Source organism: Theropithecus gelada, chromosome 11 (genome assembly GCF_003255815.1).
Source record: "Theropithecus gelada isolate Dixy chromosome 11, Tgel_1.0, whole genome shotgun sequence".
In the NCBI taxonomy this organism is placed as follows: domain Eukaryota; kingdom Metazoa; phylum Chordata; class Mammalia; order Primates; family Cercopithecidae; genus Theropithecus; species Theropithecus gelada.
Genome location: NC_037679.1, coordinates 18,763,774 through 18,782,077, shown reverse-complemented (window position 1 = coordinate 18,782,077; position 18,304 = coordinate 18,763,774). Strand labels below are relative to the sequence as shown.

The 18,304-nt window shown below is 35.9% G+C and overlaps 1 protein-coding gene across 2 annotated transcripts in view; it reads right to left on the bottom strand.

Annotated features, from left to right (window-relative positions):
- SLC16A7 (solute carrier family 16 member 7) overlaps positions 1 to 18,304 on the bottom strand; it is a 168,286-nt gene that overhangs the window by 102,164 nt on the left and 47,818 nt on the right. For both annotated transcript variants that reach the window (XM_025402355.1, XM_025402357.1), the window contains exon 2: positions 4,681 to 4,779. The gene's annotated coding sequence lies outside the window, so the exon portion shown is untranslated. The remainder of the gene's footprint in view (positions 1 to 4,680; positions 4,780 to 18,304) is intronic.

Sequence of the window (18,304 nt, the reverse complement as noted above, 5' to 3'; positions counted from 1 at the left end):
TTAAAATAACACTTCAATCCACTCCACATCTGATAGCTGAATTTTCAAATAAAAATTAAGCAAGCTTGATGCAGCAATATTCTGTGCTCTCCCTTTTCCAGATATGCCTTCCTACGGAGGAGATAGATTCTGATCTGGTCTACATTGTATGATAATTTTACTAGAGCAGGTTCTTCCCATACAAGGGAAAGCCTAAGTTTTGATAAGTTCAAATGAGAAACCCCATCTGACCATATATCCAAGCAATATTCTCCAGTTCAGCATCAATTTTAAGAATTAAAGAGATGAATCAAAGGGACTAGCTGAATATATTTTTTCCTTGTGTTTAATTAAATAACTAATTTAACCAACATATAATGAGTAGCTAGCCACAAAACCAATTGTATTATGTACAGGAGGGATGCTGGGATAAATAAGGCAGCTTTACTTTTCTCAAACAGGCACTCGCTGTAATAATAGACATTGGAGGCTACAAAAGGTGGGAAGCTAGGAGGAGGATGAGGGTTGAGAAATTACCTATTGGATACAATGTTCACCACTTGAGTTATGGGCACACTAAAAGCCCAGATTTTACCACTGCACAACATATGCATGTAAGAAATATGCACTCATACCTGCTAAATAAATTAAGAACATTTTTTAAATATTCACTTTCCCATGGTGGGAGGCTATATATGTGTGTGTGAGTGTGTGTGTGTGTGTTTGTGTGCGCATATTTTAAAACCAGAATTGTCAAAGCTAAAATAGAGTTATAAAGTAGTATTAGCAGAGTCATATATTATAAAATCTTGCATAATTTAATTGATCACCACATACATTCACATAAGCTAAAGGTACGAGCCAAAATAATAGAACTACCTACTCTAGGCATCTGCTGTCACATCATAAAGCTGTTAAGTAATGTTAGGATTTTAATTATCAAGACAGTATCACAGAAATGTTTCCCTGTATCTAAAACCATTTATACTCATTTTAACCATATTTTTATAGACACATTACCACATTTGACTGATTATTTCATATCAGAAACTCTCAATTCATTATTTCTGAACCATGTTATGAATGGAGAAGACTGAACATTTAAAAACTTTCCTAAGTTTAAGATACTGCCAAATATGTAAATCTGGCCAACTCAACATGAAAGAAAAAGCCTAATTATTTGATTGTTAGCATTTATACCAACCCACACAATCCACAGTCTATGTGAAAGAAATGAGGACACAGTGAGAGGCTTACTGGAATATTAGGGAGGATATATTAACAGCCGGGCATGCTCAGCTTACCTCTGTACTGATTTATTGATGCAGTTTCAAGGTAGAAAGGCACAGAAAGGCATAGAAGGCATGGGAAGGCATTTGGCACATAATTCACTTGAAACCTTCCACTAACTCATTGCAGTGATTTTTTTTGTCAAATAGTTCCTATTTTCCTCTGCTACCCTTCTGTTAACTGCTGGATTCAAGTGAAAACATAGGGAAGAAACAGTGATATCCTTTGTAGCTTCCGTGTTCAAACAGTTCTCCAAGGCTACCCAAAGATCCAACCATTTCCACATCGTTGAGTGCCTTGGGGAAAGCTCCTCCTAATTTTCTGTGATTTCTAGCTTTATCCAGGTAAATGAGATGCCAATTAGTTAAGTGTGGGAGAAGTAAGACTGTAAAATGAAAATCGAAGGAATTGATTGAAAAACACCACAAAGATACCACATGTATTTGAGGAAAAAGAAACCTCATTTTACTAAAACATACTATGTGATTATTGATATCTGTTTCTTAACCACAGACTCAATAGGCCTGTGATTATAGTTTTTAAGTATACAATTTAAAGGGATTCCTTGTATTTCAGGTGTCTATGTAAGGAATGTATTTTGTTTTGTTTTTCCTCGTACTAGAGAAAACCTAGGGTGTCAAAAGACAGGCACAGACAAACTGTTTTGTAAGAGCAATGCACGTTTTAAAACTGCATAAGAAATCATGGCATGCTGCAACTGGCCTTTGTGTGTGGGTAGCTAGAAAGAGTAAACAGGTCTTACCACCCTGCCTAACTAGACTGCTAGAATCTATGCTACTTCAGGGATCATTGGTTCTTCCCCACTAAGCTGGAAACATCTTGAACAGACATTATTTGTTTATTGGCATTAGGAGGTATGTAACACATGTTGGTTGAATTAATTAATATATTGTCCCTTGGGATATAGCCACTGTGGTGAAGGCCTAAAAGACTGATCAAATATATGCTCCCACCAGGCCTAAAGCAGACCCACCACCGTCAAACACAGAGAATGGGGCACTGACCGAAGTAGTCATTTCTATGTATCCACTTAAGAGACTCCTCTCTCAACAATGTCTTTGAAAACTCTATTCAGATTAGGTTTTTCTCACTTGTGAAGTATTTTTAATCTAGGATTTCTTATTACAGGGTGCTGCATACTTTCCCTACTACCAAGATATTCGCAAGCTGAAGTAGTAACATCAAAACTAACCTAAAGACTCACAATATGAAACAGTTAAGACAGTACAATAAGTCAATGAAATGAATTATTATAGAATATACAAATTTGCTTCATCTACATATTTATGATGATGAAAACAGACAAAGAAGAGGCATTTCAAAGCACGAAAGGTTTTAAAAAATTAAGTAAAATATCAAATTACAAAATTCACATAATTATACTAAAATGCCTCCACCACAAAGGCGCTCATCCCTTTGAGATAGTTTTGGACACTTTCCTATCTAGATCTGAATAAAGAAAATGAATCTAGAAAATACAGTATTTGAGGAATAATTTAGTAATAATAATAGCTACCACTTAATTAGTCCCTACAACATGCCAAGTATTAATAGTATTTTAAGCACTTAACACAAATTAATAGCTAATTCTCACAACAGCCCTATAAAGAACTTGTATTGTCCTCATTTTACAGATGAAAAAACTGATGCTCAAAAAGATTATAATTAGTAAGCATCAGAGGCAGCATTTGAACCCAAATGCTCCAAGATCTATATTCTGTACTCTTAATAAGAACAGTCAGGGGTAAGCTAGTTTCCTTAGCAAACTATGTATCCAAAAGGAACCATATGACATATTACAACCTAGCCCTATGATCATACTTAACATGGAACAAAAAATTCAATCAAAGCAGCAAATACCCCTATGACTGACCTAGTAACCTCTTGGCACAAACCACTGTTTCTACTCTGAGGCTCTCTCCATAATTTCACAGTGTTGAGCTGTATTCTTTTTCTGTTGCTGCTATAACAAACAACCACAAATACAATGGCTTAAAGCAGCACAAATTTATTATCTTACAATTTCAGAGGTCAGAAGTCTGAAATGGGTCTCACTGGACTAAAATCAAGGTGTGAATGGAAGGTTTAGGACAGAATCTGTTTCCTTGCTTTTCCATACTCTGAAAGCCACCACTGGCATTCCTTGGCTTCTGGCTGCATTCCTACATCAACAAACCGTCAAGGTTGGACTGAGTATCTTTCATGCTGCCTTCTCTCTTTCACTTATAAGGATCCTGGTATTTACACTGGGCCCATGCACATAATCAGGGATAATTTCAAAGTCACCTAATTAGCAACCTTAATTCCATCTGCAACCTTAATTCTCCTCTTACCATGTAACATAATATTCTGAAGCGGCAGAGTTTAAGATGTGGGGGTCCATTATTCTGTTTACTACATAGATATACCAAGATTTGTTCATGAACTTGAGGTAGAAGACAGAGTACATGATACAACAGAGGTAGAAGATAGAGTACATGATACAACAGAGGTAGAAGACAGAATACAGCCATACAGTTGGTCTAGGAATTGTTCGCAACAAACAGGTAATATAACTTTGTAAATTTATCACACTACTCTTATAAACTAGTTAAAATATGTAGCAATCCAATGCAAAAATAGAAATTTGACCAATTGAATACAGTTGCTTACATTTATTTGAAAGAGTATAGACTAGTTATAAGAACAGTCTAGAGAAGATAGTATAGACTGGTTATAAGAACATTGAATTTTAAGTCCCTTATAAGTTATGCAGCCTTCAGCAAGACACAATGCTGAGCATCAGTTATCAGTTTTCTCATCTGCACAGTGAGGATTAAAATCCCTGACCTGCTTTAAACCAAGATTGTATGAAGGATTAAATCAGATTGAATCATGAGTGTGAAAACTTCGTGAGTGATAAGCCGTTTGCAAACAAAATATGAATGTAAAAAACCCCAATATGGTCATTTTTGTTCAAAATGTAGATTTTTAAAAAGTGTCAATGATAAAGGTAAATAACTAAAAGTATATATCTCTAGCTTTCTCGTTAATTTTAAAATCAGAATTCATGTTAGTAATAAAAATAGAATATAATTCTATTAATATTATTGAAACTTTATCATTTACTACTTTTTAATCATTTTAATGAAGGAAGTTTATATTTAGCTTCTTTTTATATACAGAGAAACTGAGACTGAGTCTCTTGACCAAGATCACACAGTATATTGGATCATGAAAACACTAGAAGCTAAGAGTACCAAGTTTAAGGTATGTCCTATTTTAGAAAATGAACTAAAACAGTAGTCATGCCAATATTACCATTCACAGTAAGATTTACTAATTGCATAAACAGCATGACTTACAACAGCTAGATGGAAGAAAGCATCATTACACACCAAGGATACTCACAGAGTAGCTCTGTTGGCACCAAGAGTCCTAGAGTCTTTGGTTCCCCAGATCACCTTGTTTCAGGTTTCACATGAAAGCATCACATCTTAAGATTGACTCCTAGAAGAATCAAAGAATATGGTAACCATCTAAATATTTTTATGCATGTTTAGAAAAATGGAAAATATATCCAACTTCATATCTGAAAGACTTAATAACATATAGCTTTCTATTGCACTGGCTGAAAATGCTATTTACCTTCTTTTAAAGCTCCAAGGTTTTATTTAAAGGCCCCTTTAGATATAAACAGATTATTTAGTTAAATTTTTTCACATCACTACTAGCCCTATGTTATAATTATGGCACCTGCCTTTATTTGTGCCTGCCCTTATATTTTCTGTCCCAAGTAAAATTTCTCAAGGTGTAGAGGATTTCCTGCCAAAACATCAGAGAGACTCATTTCAGTCCAGCATCTTTGGGATTTCAAACCAATAGCTTGTTTTTAACTTTTGAGTGATGCTTCCCTCCATTTTTGGTACAAGAATATATGTGAGTGTGAGTGTGTGCGTGTGTGTGTGCATGCATATGTGTGTGTGTTTACAAAGTAATATCTTGAAATTTTTTACATAAATACACTAAAATTATGTTTATATTAAATGTCTTAATTAAAAATTGAGCAAAATTTCAGTGAAGCATCTAAGGTTTAACAATACATCAGAAATATTATAAAAATATAACCAATGTTTAATAATCAGTTCTTGTATGTTCTTTGATATGAACCTTGAAACAAGTTTTTCACTTCTCTGTCCAACTTCTTTACTTGAAAACAAAGGATATACTAGTATTTACCCCAAAAATTTGACTATTGAATTAAGCTAGTTAACATTTGTAAAATACCAATACATACAGTGTTTGGCAATGAAATGATAACATGAATAATAATTGCTATTATTGTTATTAATAACAATTGTTGAATGAATAATTGTTATTGATTGTAATAATTGTTAATAGTTAATTAATATTAATTAATATTAACTATTAACAATTAACTATTAACTCTTCTCTTAAAGCTACAAAGTTCTATTTAAAGACTCCTTTACATACAGATTATTTAGTTAAATTCATTTGCATCAGCACTAACCCTATGTTATAATTATGTTACCCCATAATAGTTGATTAAAATATAATTATTAATAATGACACTAATAATATTAATATTGCTACTTAATACAGTAAAAATTAGAATATATAGATGAATAAACATTAGATCCCTGCTGATTCTTTATTTTAAAAATAAAATATTTAAGTTTACAAATTCTTATATTTATCTTATTAAATCAGTATAATCAACTTTGAGATGTAATCAAGAAAAATCAGATTGTTCTACAGTAGCATAGTGCAGTGCAAAGGTTTTTAAAGTATAAAAAAAATCACATGAGTAAGGCCAAAGAAAACAGAACAGAAATAGTCTGAGGTCATTCTGATAGCACTTGTAATGTTACGTGATTTAACCAGAGAACCTTGACATTGTAGTTTAAAATGGAAGGAATTTTAGGTTGATAATCAATTGTTTACTTTGTAAATTCCAAAACTATAATAAGTAGACCATATATATACATTGTAATTTAATAAAAATTACACAAAAACTTGTGAATTTTACATGCACAATATCTCCTTATAACAATAAATTCATTTGAATTTAGAATCAATATTAAGATATACTTCACAAAACTCCCAGTATTATTATGCCACAATAATTAAACTTTATATAGTAAATATTTTTAAAACATAACATCTTACTCTTTCTGATTCAGTAATTACCACTAAAATTATATAATTTTGAATTTATTTCATGTATAGATATGGTGACAAACTGGTATTATTTGCTATAATCCATTTTTGTCTGTGTAATTATATTTCTTACCTCGTACCTAGCAAGTGAGATCTCCCACATTTTGATTCTCATGTGAAATAAAATAATATTACTAATATTTGAGAATCATTAGTTAAGGAAGTTTTCTTTCTCTTTTTTATTTCTCAACTAAAAATTTGTTTTAACAACGTCACTTTAGAAATTCCCTGGTTCTTCTCTACAACATTAGAATATTACAGTTAATTTTAGTTTACAGTATTTTGTTCTGCAAATACAGGGCAGTAAAAGTTTCATTTGTCTTAAAGAGTGACTTTATTCTTTTAAAACAGGAGCAAACTTTAAAAGTTATGTTTGAGGGCTGATATGTAAATCATGTCTACTAAATAAAGATTTTTTAAAAAGAAAGGTAGTTGAAATGAAATAAAATGTTTTCTATTTGTTTTAGCATGCCTTTCCATATTCCAAGTAACTTTTACCTTGTACAAAAGTTAGAATACCTGACCTTCTGAAGCATGCATGTGTAAATCACAGATAAGTTCTACAAAGACTTTTACTTCTATTAAAAGGCAACTTTTGCATAATTTCTTTAATATAAAACCAATAGCAAAAGTATAAGCTATATTTACTTTTCTAGAAAGGTTCATAAACTAAGAGAAATTCCTTGATCTGTTTTACTGAAAATAAAATTAACACAAATAAGAAGGAACAGGAAAGAAAAAAAAAAATGGAATCTCTAGGCCTTTGGAAGGCTAGGTTAATGTCTAATTTCTCATCCAATTATCAGGAAGGAAATAACGTGGTATTTTTAATTCTGTAATTTCAAAGATCATTATTTAGGTGATTTAAATGGCCATACTTTTTAGAAAGGGCCAGCAGCTATTTCAATACTGCTATTTTAATAGAATACCCTGGGTGTCATAAAGTTCCATGTCTGGCGTAACTCATAATTAATTGACTTAAGAATTTTAGTTACAACCAAAATGCATTACCCAGGGTTCATGATCTCTTCCAACTCATGAAACAAATTTTAATCAAGACAGAAATGAAATATATTTTTGCAAAGGTGCTTATTCAAAGGGCTAGGAAAGTATGATGTAATAGAGGAAATATATTACTCATGTTTACACCTGGTTGATTATTATCTACAGAATAATAAAAGTGAAAAATTATGTCAGCTGACATATGTAATTTTATTAATTTATTTCACAAAATAAATAAATGTCCTCCTAAAACAAGAGACTGTTTTAGAAACCACAGTAAATCTAAAAGGAACATTTAAAACTATGTAAACCCACACTCAAATTTTCAGAAAATCACCAAACAATCTATTATCTTAGGAGAGAGAGTCTCTCCCTTTAACTTAACAGCACCATCCCATCCAATCATGTTTATAAATTCTCATAAGGGCTGAAAAAAAGTTCCTTGAATAAAATATTTATTAATACCTCAAGCTTAGTTCTTGCCTTATGATAGGAGTTGGCATTAGTAATAAAGCCAAAATAACTGTGAAACCATCTACTGTCTTCTTTTAAATCTTTTTGCTTTTCCCTTCCTTAAGCCCAGAAAGCATGTTTGTTTTGGAAGCAACTGGCAAACACTACAAAAGGAGAACTTAAAGTGAATGATTAATGATCAAGGCAAAAATGTAAAATCACATCAGCTGATAAGTGGCTGACTAACTCAAGGTTGAAGAATGTGAGGGCATTGTGGCAAAGCTGAAGAGTAACATTTCTTTTGCTGGCAAATGACAGGCATGAGACACCGCATCATACTCTTAAATGTCCAAAAGCAAATCCATTGTTTTAAGTTTACATAACCAGCAAAGGTGATCTTTGAAAGTCACTGAAGACAGATTCTAAAAAGCCATGTTGCAAACAAGTACATGTATATAACTGTAAACACTATTTACAGCTACGGTATATAGCTGTTTTCATGGTTGACATAAGAAATTCTATGGTACTCCTTAATAAGTAGTGTAACTTAAAATCTCTAAGCAAGGGTAATACAGTTCCATGAATCGAATCTAAGGAAATGGCCTACATCATCATATACTGAAAATGAGTAACAGAAACACTAGGACAATAAGCTTTGATCTCAGAACTTTAACAAAATTATTCAGTTCACTAACCTTGCTCTCACTTCTTTGTTATAGAGACATTAACAGCCTACCCTTTTCCTAATCGAGGAAGTCAAAGATGAAAGAAAAATCAATAAACATTGAAAAAATATAATTTGTTTAGTGGTGTACTGAAAATTAACCATGAGGAGGGGCAAAGCCAAGATACACTGCAAAGGCAAATCATACCAAGCTTGTCTTGGAATGTTGCCATGCTCAGTTTTTCATCTTACTTTGAGGGAAGCATGGGTGGTTGTGAGGGGGGCTCTGCACGGGAGTAAGAGAGAAGCATAAATAGTAGCTTCTTTTAGCTACCATCTCCCCATAGCAAAATTTACATTTATCTTTCACTCTATAAAGCAAATACTACACTAGAGCTTTTAGCAATTTTATTTTTATATACAATTAAGGTGGACAAATATGATGTGGTGTTCTTAAGCATGTGCCTCAAAGGCCTACAACTAGAGGAAGTATAACTGGCCAAGGGCTCAAGCTGCTGACCTCTGAAATCCATTGTTGAATTTGCGTGAAGTCCACATTTCCCACAGGCACCTCCCAACCCACGCCTGAGCACAGCAGGGATACCAAAGCAGACCCATTCCCGGGACATATGGGACTCCTCTGATGATCAAATTTGTCCAGGAGACTCCCAGATGCCCTTGCCTGGCAAATGTAGTTATTCAATCATTATCTTTGGGGAAAATAAGACATGGTTAATATTGAGTTGTTAAAGGCCAGGTTGCTGCATAAACACCAAAAATTATACAGTGGGAAACTCAGTTTTAAGATAATTTTCAACTTCCTAATGTGGTCCCAGGATGCTGAACTATAGTGAATTGATTAGAATTACAGAGAGATAGATTTTTGTTCAATGTAAGTATGACCTCATAGTCAAAGATATCTAAAGGTAAAATGGGCACTCTAATCCTCTTAATCACTCTTTGATAATGGTAACATCCCCATTTTACAGAAGAGGAAATACTCGGCTTGGAGAAGCCAAGTTCTCAGGGGTATACAGATTTAAGGATAGAGACAATATTCCAACTTTGATCTTGCTCACCGTTTCCACGATATCAGTTAGAAGAAGTATCTTTCATGAAAAGATACCAAATGCACATGCATCAGCCATAAACAGGTGGTTGGACTATGTGGTGTATAAAAACACTTCTAGTGCTAAACTTTGATGAATTGTATGCTTAGAATTCACTTCATAATACAGTATCTCCTTTATTTTGTATAAAACACACATTCTTTTTCATGTCTTGTGAAACAAGTAAATCTACAGACCCAATTTAAATTTTTGTTACAGTTATTCAAGTGCTCAGGTAAGACTATGCCCTTTTAAAATTTAACAATGGAAATTAATATCATCAAGTGGGTATCTGTCCTAATAAGCAAAGCATAAATGATGATATGCAAATCCTAAACAATAAATATTAAATTAATATAATATAATGCCTTGAAAAAGTGAAATATTAGACAAATATCTATAAAATTTGTACTAATATTTTTAGAACTTTTTTTCTGGTGGGGATGGGGGATGGAGTTCCACTCTTGTAGCCCAGGCTAGAGTGCAATGGCACAATCTTGGCTCACTGCAACCTCCGCCTCCCAGGTTCAAGTGATTCTCCAGTCCCAGCTTCCCGAGTTGCTGGGATTACAGGCACCTGCCACCACACCTGACTAATTTTTGTATTTTTAGTAGAGATGGGGTTTCACCATGTTGGACAGCCTGGTCTTGACCTCCTGACCTCAGGTGATCCGCCTGCCTCAGCATCCCCAAGTGCCGGTATTACAGGTGTGAGCCACCGTGCCTGGCTTAGGATTTTTAAAGTAAAATACTATTAACCAAGGCCACAAAACCAGAGGTATAGATCCAGTTAATATCATCCAAATTTTCCATTGATCTGACCAACAAGACTCCTGTATCAGCCCCAACCACCACTGAACTTTGAACACTGTCATCCTCACTTAGCTCAAATAATAATGTGGTTGAAAGTCAGGTCATGGTAGTATTTGGAAATGAAATAGCAAAACACCTTTAAACCAAAGCTCTGTTTACAAATTTAAAGCCACTAAATTCCACTGATGCCTCTTGTCTCTCACTGTCAAGCCCCCAATAAACTGCTTCCTCTAATCACTAATCTTCTTTCGCAATCTCTCACTCACACAGCTATGCACTTTTTCCCATTTGGTTCATGCTCTCCACCCTACCACACTCCTTTTGATGTCCTTCTCAACCTTGTCCATTGTACACTCTATGACTACCATTTTTTAATAAACAAACTTCCTTATTCCTAACCGAGACATTATGTTGTCTCCAAATTGTTTTCTCCTTGAAAGCCTGATTTATATAAGTCATTGTCTTCATACACTCAGACCAAGATAGAGGCTCAGAATAATCTTACTTCCATTTTGTGGCTTTTGTATCATTACTTTTCCACCTTCATGCAAAAAATTATTTTTCACTTACATTCACCAATCTGTATCACTCTGAATACTAGAACTCATCAGCTTTTAGATCAGTCCTTCAAAATCCATTTCTCCTGATTCCAAAATCTCACCAAATCAATATTGATAATCAATACCTATGCACTACAATAAATAATCTATCCATAGAATTCATGATCTCTACTTCAACTCTCATTTCAGAAAACCATTTCCCACTTGGATCTCATGGCCACTCTGAATGCCTCTATCACTAGAGGCTTAAACATTGATGTTCTACTTACCAATTAGTTCCCTATATTTCATGCAATCTAAAATATTTTATTTCTATCAATCCTGTTCTGGAATCCTCTTGAGACTGGTTAGTCTCTTGACATATTTTCTCCCAAACTATGAACACTTTTTTAGCCTCACTTTTTTTTCTCTATTCAGCTGCAATGTTAATCTTCACTCAAATCCCAGTTACATTACATCATGGTAAATCTATCTTGAGAAAATTACATACCTGGATCCTCAGCTGGTTTTTAGAAAGTGGGAACAATATTTTTTCCTCATAGAAAAAAAAGGTTTAAATGTGGCAACATACGTAATGTACTAAGCACAATTACTAACACATCATATGTACTCAATAAATATTAATATCATCTATAATCAATCACTAACAATCTCAAGTCCCCCATGCCTATGTCTTCTTTCAACAAGAATTCTCAAAATTCCAAACTTGGAATGGACTATGCAATGATTGTACTAAATAGAGCAAAGGAAAATGGATTAATTGTATAGATTGATACCACTACATATTCATATATTTCAATTTCAGCAGGACCCCAAGGCCTGTTCTGTAAGCTCTTCACACATATCTTTGTATCTTCCTCTCCTCCATTAAAGTTCTAACATTATCCGTTATCCTTAAGTTCCCTAAATATCCTCAATCACCTCCTGCAGTTGACCTGGCTTCTTATTGTTGTTGTTTGCATTGTTGTTGAGACAAGGTCTCACTCTATCACCCAGGTTGGAGTGCAGTGGCACAATAATGGCTCACTGCAGCTTTTACCTCACCAAGTTCAGGTGATCCTCCCACCTCAAACTCCAAAATAGCAGGGACTACAAGCACATTCCACCACATCTGGCTAATTTTCATATATATTTTTTTTTTTTTTGTAGTGACCATGTTTTGCAGTCACCATGTTGCCCAAGCTGATCTCAAACTCCCGGCGTCAAGCAATCCTCCCGACTAGACCTCCCAAAGTGCTAGACTTACAGGAATAAGCCACACACCCAAGTGACCTGGCTTCTTGTTTAAATAAAAAATTAATGCCATCAGATCAGGCATGAACTCCCACAACATCTTCGTTACCTGTGCACACTTCTGTATCTCTATTAGTCCTTCATTCATTCTCTTCTGCTTCTGGAGTGTAAGTGAACTGCTTTCTGGTCACCAAACATTTTACCCGATGTGATCATTTCTTCATGAACTTTACACTGTATTATTAGTCCATTCTCAAGTTGCTAGAGGGACATACCCGAGACAGATAATTTATAAAGGAAAGAGGTTTAATTGACTCACAGTTCCACAGGGCTGGGATGGCCTCAGGAAACTTACAATCATGGTGGAAGGGGAAGCAAACACATCCTTCATGTGGCAGCAGAAAGGAGAAGAATGAGAGCTGAACGAACAGGGAAGTCCTTTATAAAATCATCAGATCTCATAAGAACTCACTCACTATCACAGGAACAGCACAGGGGTAAGAGCCCCCATGATTACATTACCTCCCATCAGGTCCCCTCCCATGATACATAGGGATTATGGGAACTACAGTTCAAGGTGAGATTTGGGTGGGACACAGCCAACCATATCATTCCACCCCCGGCCCCTCCCAAATCTTATGTCCTCACATTTCAAAGCACAATCATGCCCTTCCCAATAGTTCTCCAAAGTCTTAACTCATTTCAGCACTAACCCAAAAGTCCAAGTCCATAGTCTTATCTGAGACAAGTCAAATCTCTTCTGCCTATGAGCCTATAAAATCAAAAGCACATTTGTTACTTTCTAGATACAATGGGAATACAGGCATTGGGTAAATACACCCATTCGAAATGGAAGAAATTGGCCAAAACAAAGGGGCTACAGGCCCATGCAAGTCTGAAATCCACTAGGACAGTCAATAAACTTTAAAGTTCCAAAATGATCTCCTTTGACTTACTCCATGTCTCACATCTAGGTCACAATGATGCAAAAGGTGAGCTCCCATGGCCTTAAGCAGCTCTGTCCCTGTGGCTTTGCATGGTACAGCCCTCCTCCTGGCTGCTTTCATGGGTTGGAGTCGAGTGCCCGTGGCTTTTCCAGGTGTACGATGCAAGCTGTTGGTGGATCTACCATTCTGGGGCCTGGGGGATGGTGGTCCTCTTCTTACAGCTTCAGTAGGCAATGCCCCAATGGGGTCTCTGTGTGGGGCCTCCAACCCCACATTCATCTTCTGCACTCCCCAGCCCTAACAGAGATTCTCCGTGAGAGCTCCACCCCTGCAGTAGACTTGTGCCTGGACACCAAGGCATTTCCATACATCCTCTGAAATCTAGGTGGAGGTCTCCAAACCTGAAATCTTATCTTCTATGCACCTGCAGAACCAACACCATGTGGACACTTTCAAGCCTTGGGGCTTGCACCCTCTGAAGCAATGGCTTGAGCTGTACCTTGGCCCCTTTTAGCCATGGCTGGAGTGGCTGAGACACAGAGCATCACGTCTTGAGGCTGCACACAGCAGGGCGGGTCCTGGGCCCAGCCCAAGAAATGATTTTTCCCTCCTAGGCCTCCAGACCTGTGATGGAAAGGACTGCTGTGAAGGTCTCTGACATGCCCTGGAGGCATTTTCCCCACAGTCTTGGTGATTAACATTTGGTTCCTCATTACCTATGCAAGTTTCTGTAGCAAGCTTGAGTTTCTTCTCAGAAAATGCATTTTTCTTTTCTATCACATTGTTAGGATGCAAATTTCCAAACTTTTATGCTCTACTTCCTTTTGAACATTTTGCCACTTAGAAATTACTACCACCAGACACCCTAAATCCTCTCCCTCAAGGTTAAATTCCACAAATCTCTACAGCAGGGGCAAAATGCTGCCGGTCTCTTTGTATAGCAAGAGTGACTTTTACTCCAGTTCCCAACAAGTTCCTCATTTCCATCTGAGACCACCTAAGCCCGGACTTCATTGTCCATATTACTATCAGCATTTTGGTCAAAGCCATTCAACAAGTCTCTATAAAGTTCCAAACTTTCCCACATTTTCCTGTCTTCTTCTGAGCCCTCCAAACTGTTCCAACCCCTGCCTGTTACCCAGTTCCAAAGTTGCTTCCACATTTTTGGGTATCTTTATAGCAGCACCCCACTCTATGTGGTTCTAATTTACTATATTAATCTGTTCTCATGCTGGTATAAGGACATACCCAAGACACGGTAATATATAAAGGAAAGAGACTTAATTGACTTACCATTGCACAGGGCTGGGAGGGCCTCAGGAAGCTTACAATCATGACAGAAGGGGAAGCAAACATGTCCTTCTTCACTTGGCAGCAGGAAGAAGAAGAATGTGAGCCAAGCAAAGGGGGAAGTCCCTTATAAAACCATCAAATGTTGTGACAACTCATTTGCTATCATAAGAACAGCATGGAGGTAAAAGCCTCCATGATTAAATTACCCTCCCACTGGGTCTCCCCACAACATGTGGTAATTATGAGAACTACAATTCAAGATGAGATTTGGGTGGGGACATAGCCAAACCATATCAAATGGTTTTGCTATCTGATCTGACCCTATGCCACTGCTTTATTCTCTTTTAACATCATGCCTTCCCTTGCACTACATCTAATAATAACATTGAACTAATTTAACTTTCTAGCCTGAATAGATGTCAGTGCCTATTAAGAAATCCTCTAACTCATCTTTCTGTTGAGCAAGCTCCTGCTTATTCTTCAAGACCTAATTTAAGGGTTTCTCCCCTGTGAGAGCGGTACACAAGAAAGACATAAGAGATAATGAAGAGTACTAACAGGATAAGGAAATTCCAGGAAAAACAATAATAGGGAAGACAATGTCTAGAGTTGATAAATGATAACAGGTTTCAATTACGATATTGGATTTCATGCTTAACTTCTATCTTTCACATACATTTTTCCTTACTTTATGAAAATCATTTCAACCACTTTCTAATAGCATTAACAAATAGAATCTTAAGCCTCTCAGGTTTGCAGATAATTACAAAAATGCCTCCAACTGTCAGGAAATTCTGTTTTCTATCTGTTATAAAGACATTTTGAAAGGGGAGGGAGGAACGAGAAGTAAAGTTACAACACACATTTGTTGGTGAGAAAATAAAAATCAAATAAACAGAACATTGACTCAGAAATTTTTTTGCAATCAGAAATTAGTTAAGTACCAGTTATTTATGTTATTATATTACAGGTCCAAGGTAACTTCTAAAACTAAAACGTAAGACTTTATAACTGTTTTCAGTTTTGTTTTTTGTTTCTGAGAAAGAGTCTCACTCTGTTGCCCAGTCTGGAGTGCATTTTCTCGGCTTACTGTAGTTTCCACCTCCCAGGCTCAAGCGAGTCTCGTGCCTCAGCCTCCCATGTAGCTGAGATTACAGGCATGCACCAACATGTTTGGCTAATTTTTGTATTTTTAGTAGAAATGGGATTTCACTATGTTGACCAGGCTTGTCTCGAACTCCAGACATCAAGTAATCTACCCGCCTCAGTCTCTCAAAGTGCTGGGACTACAGTCATGAGCTACTGTGCCTGGCCAAGACTTTATAACTTTTGATGTGCACTAAAGTCAGGGTCTAGGTTGTTGTTAACATCGGCAAAGTTTCACACAGTTTTGCTTTACTTTGTTTGTGTTTTTTTTTGTTTTTTATTTACTTTGACCACCCAGCTTTATTAAGTTCTGAATGAAATAAATTCTCCTGTTATATTACTATTTTGATTTTATGCCAAATGTTATCAATATCTTAAGCCTAATATTCAAACTTATCAAATGCCGTATCCATATTTCCAATTGAAAATCTGCCATATGCTCAGAGTTGCAGCAGGACAGATACTGCTATTTAAAGGGCAACCTAAGAGTTATCTCCATGGATAATTATGCTCTTTTGTGAACTGATGTAGGTCATTGTTGAAATAGTTTCAAAGTCACCCTCCAAAACTGAAATACAGATGTGACATTTGGTAAATTTTCAGAACCTATTGAAGTGTAATACCATGATTTTCTTCAAGAATACCACACAGTTTGCCAAAATTCTCTCTGTGCTGTGAAAAGGCTGCTAGAAGACCAATGTTTTCAAACTGTTCAGCTTGATTACACTGGGGTGGTACCATTTATCTAAAGCTATTTTAAGCATCTTCTTGAATTACAGTAAGCTATATTGTAAATCTAATTACATTTGCCCACAGGGAAGTAAGTACATAAGAAGCCTGCTCTGTAATCTACTTAATAAAAGGCACTCCAGTTTTCTTCACAGCATTTGTCAAAAATTGTCATTATACAGTTGTTTATATTTCTAATGCCCGTCTCTTCCACTGTAACTTCCATGAGGATATATGGATGTGTTGCATATGTAGTACCTAGCAGTGCCTAGAGGGCCAATAAATGTTTGATGACTGAATAAACAAATGAATAACCATGTAACAGACAACTAGATTTATAGACATGTATACTTACCACTTTCAACTTGTGCAGAAAACTTTTATGTATATTAGAGACTCTTGGGGTCATATTGCAGAGTAGTGTAAGTACAGTTTTTCAATTCAAATGGAATGGATTTAATGTCAGAACTGTTATTTAATAGTTCTATGATCAAAGACAATTGGATTGAGCTTTCTTACCCTCTGTTTCCTCAACTGTAGAATGTGAATAATTACATTGGAGTAAGTATTAAAGTTAATGCAAATTAAAGTATGTATGCAACATAGTCCGTGGCAGAAAGTAAAGTCTAAATCAAGGAAGTAATATCATTTACTAATATTTTATACAGAATCTAAGTGAATTATATTAATCTAAATTAATTATCCAAGTGCTTTTAAAAATTGACAACATAAATGTCTTCTGAGGATATGCTGGCAGTGATAATTCATCAATAATTTATGGCTGTAAAATAAACTTTCCAACATCCTTTGTGCCTGTATTCCCAATTACTATAAGGTTTTTCAACAAGTTACTTTCAACTAAGTTTCAGAATTCTTTAATCTGTGCACAATTTCCAAATTCTTCACAACAATTATGGAATCTATCTCTACTGAACTCCATAAAGACAATCTTAATTGATGGTTACTCAATTCTCTAGTCTACATTGCATGTTCTTCCTCAAGCAATTTTTATTTCATTATTGCCCATTCATTCTATAACTCTGACTACTATCACGGTGGGAAAAGCCATCATCATTGAATCGTGCTCTCCCTTCTGGACTATACCTTCCTTGAGGCTCTATCCTCTGCATGAAGAATCAGATCCATCTTCATTCTTAACTTTTATTCATCCACTAATCCAATGTAAATTTACTGTGCACTGTCTATAAGACAGGTACTGTGTTATACTTCAGAGTTACAAAGAGTAACACATAAAATCCTGGGTATCAAAAAGGTCACATTCTAATAGGAAATGCAAATGAAGAAACATAATTATGAAAAATATGGTAAGCGAAATAAATATGTGCATGATTTTATGGGAACACTAAGAAAGGATATCTAATCACTCTGGAGTGAATGAAGGGCAGAAATAGGTTCCAGAAGAAAAGAATGGTTAGAATAATTCTTAAAGGATAAGGAGGAATCAATGGGCTCAAAGGACTATAGGTAAGGAATTCCAAGCCTGAAGGTCAAAACGAAGCACGGAAACAAAGGATAATGAATCTGTATAGGAAATGCTAACAGAGCAATTTATTTTGAAACACTTGCTAGATCATCTGTGCAGTTCACAAACTTTGTCTCCAGAATGTAAACGTATAAGAAAGGACTTTGGCCGGGCGCGGTGGCTCAAGCCTGTAATCCCAGCACTTTGGGAGGCCGAGACGGGCGGATCACGAGGTCAGGAGATCGAGACCATCCTGGCTGAGGCAGGAGAATGGCGTGAACCCGGGGGGGCGGAGCTTGCAGTGAGCCGAGATCGCGCCACTGCACTCCAGCCTGGGGCACAGAGCAAGACTCCGTCTCAAA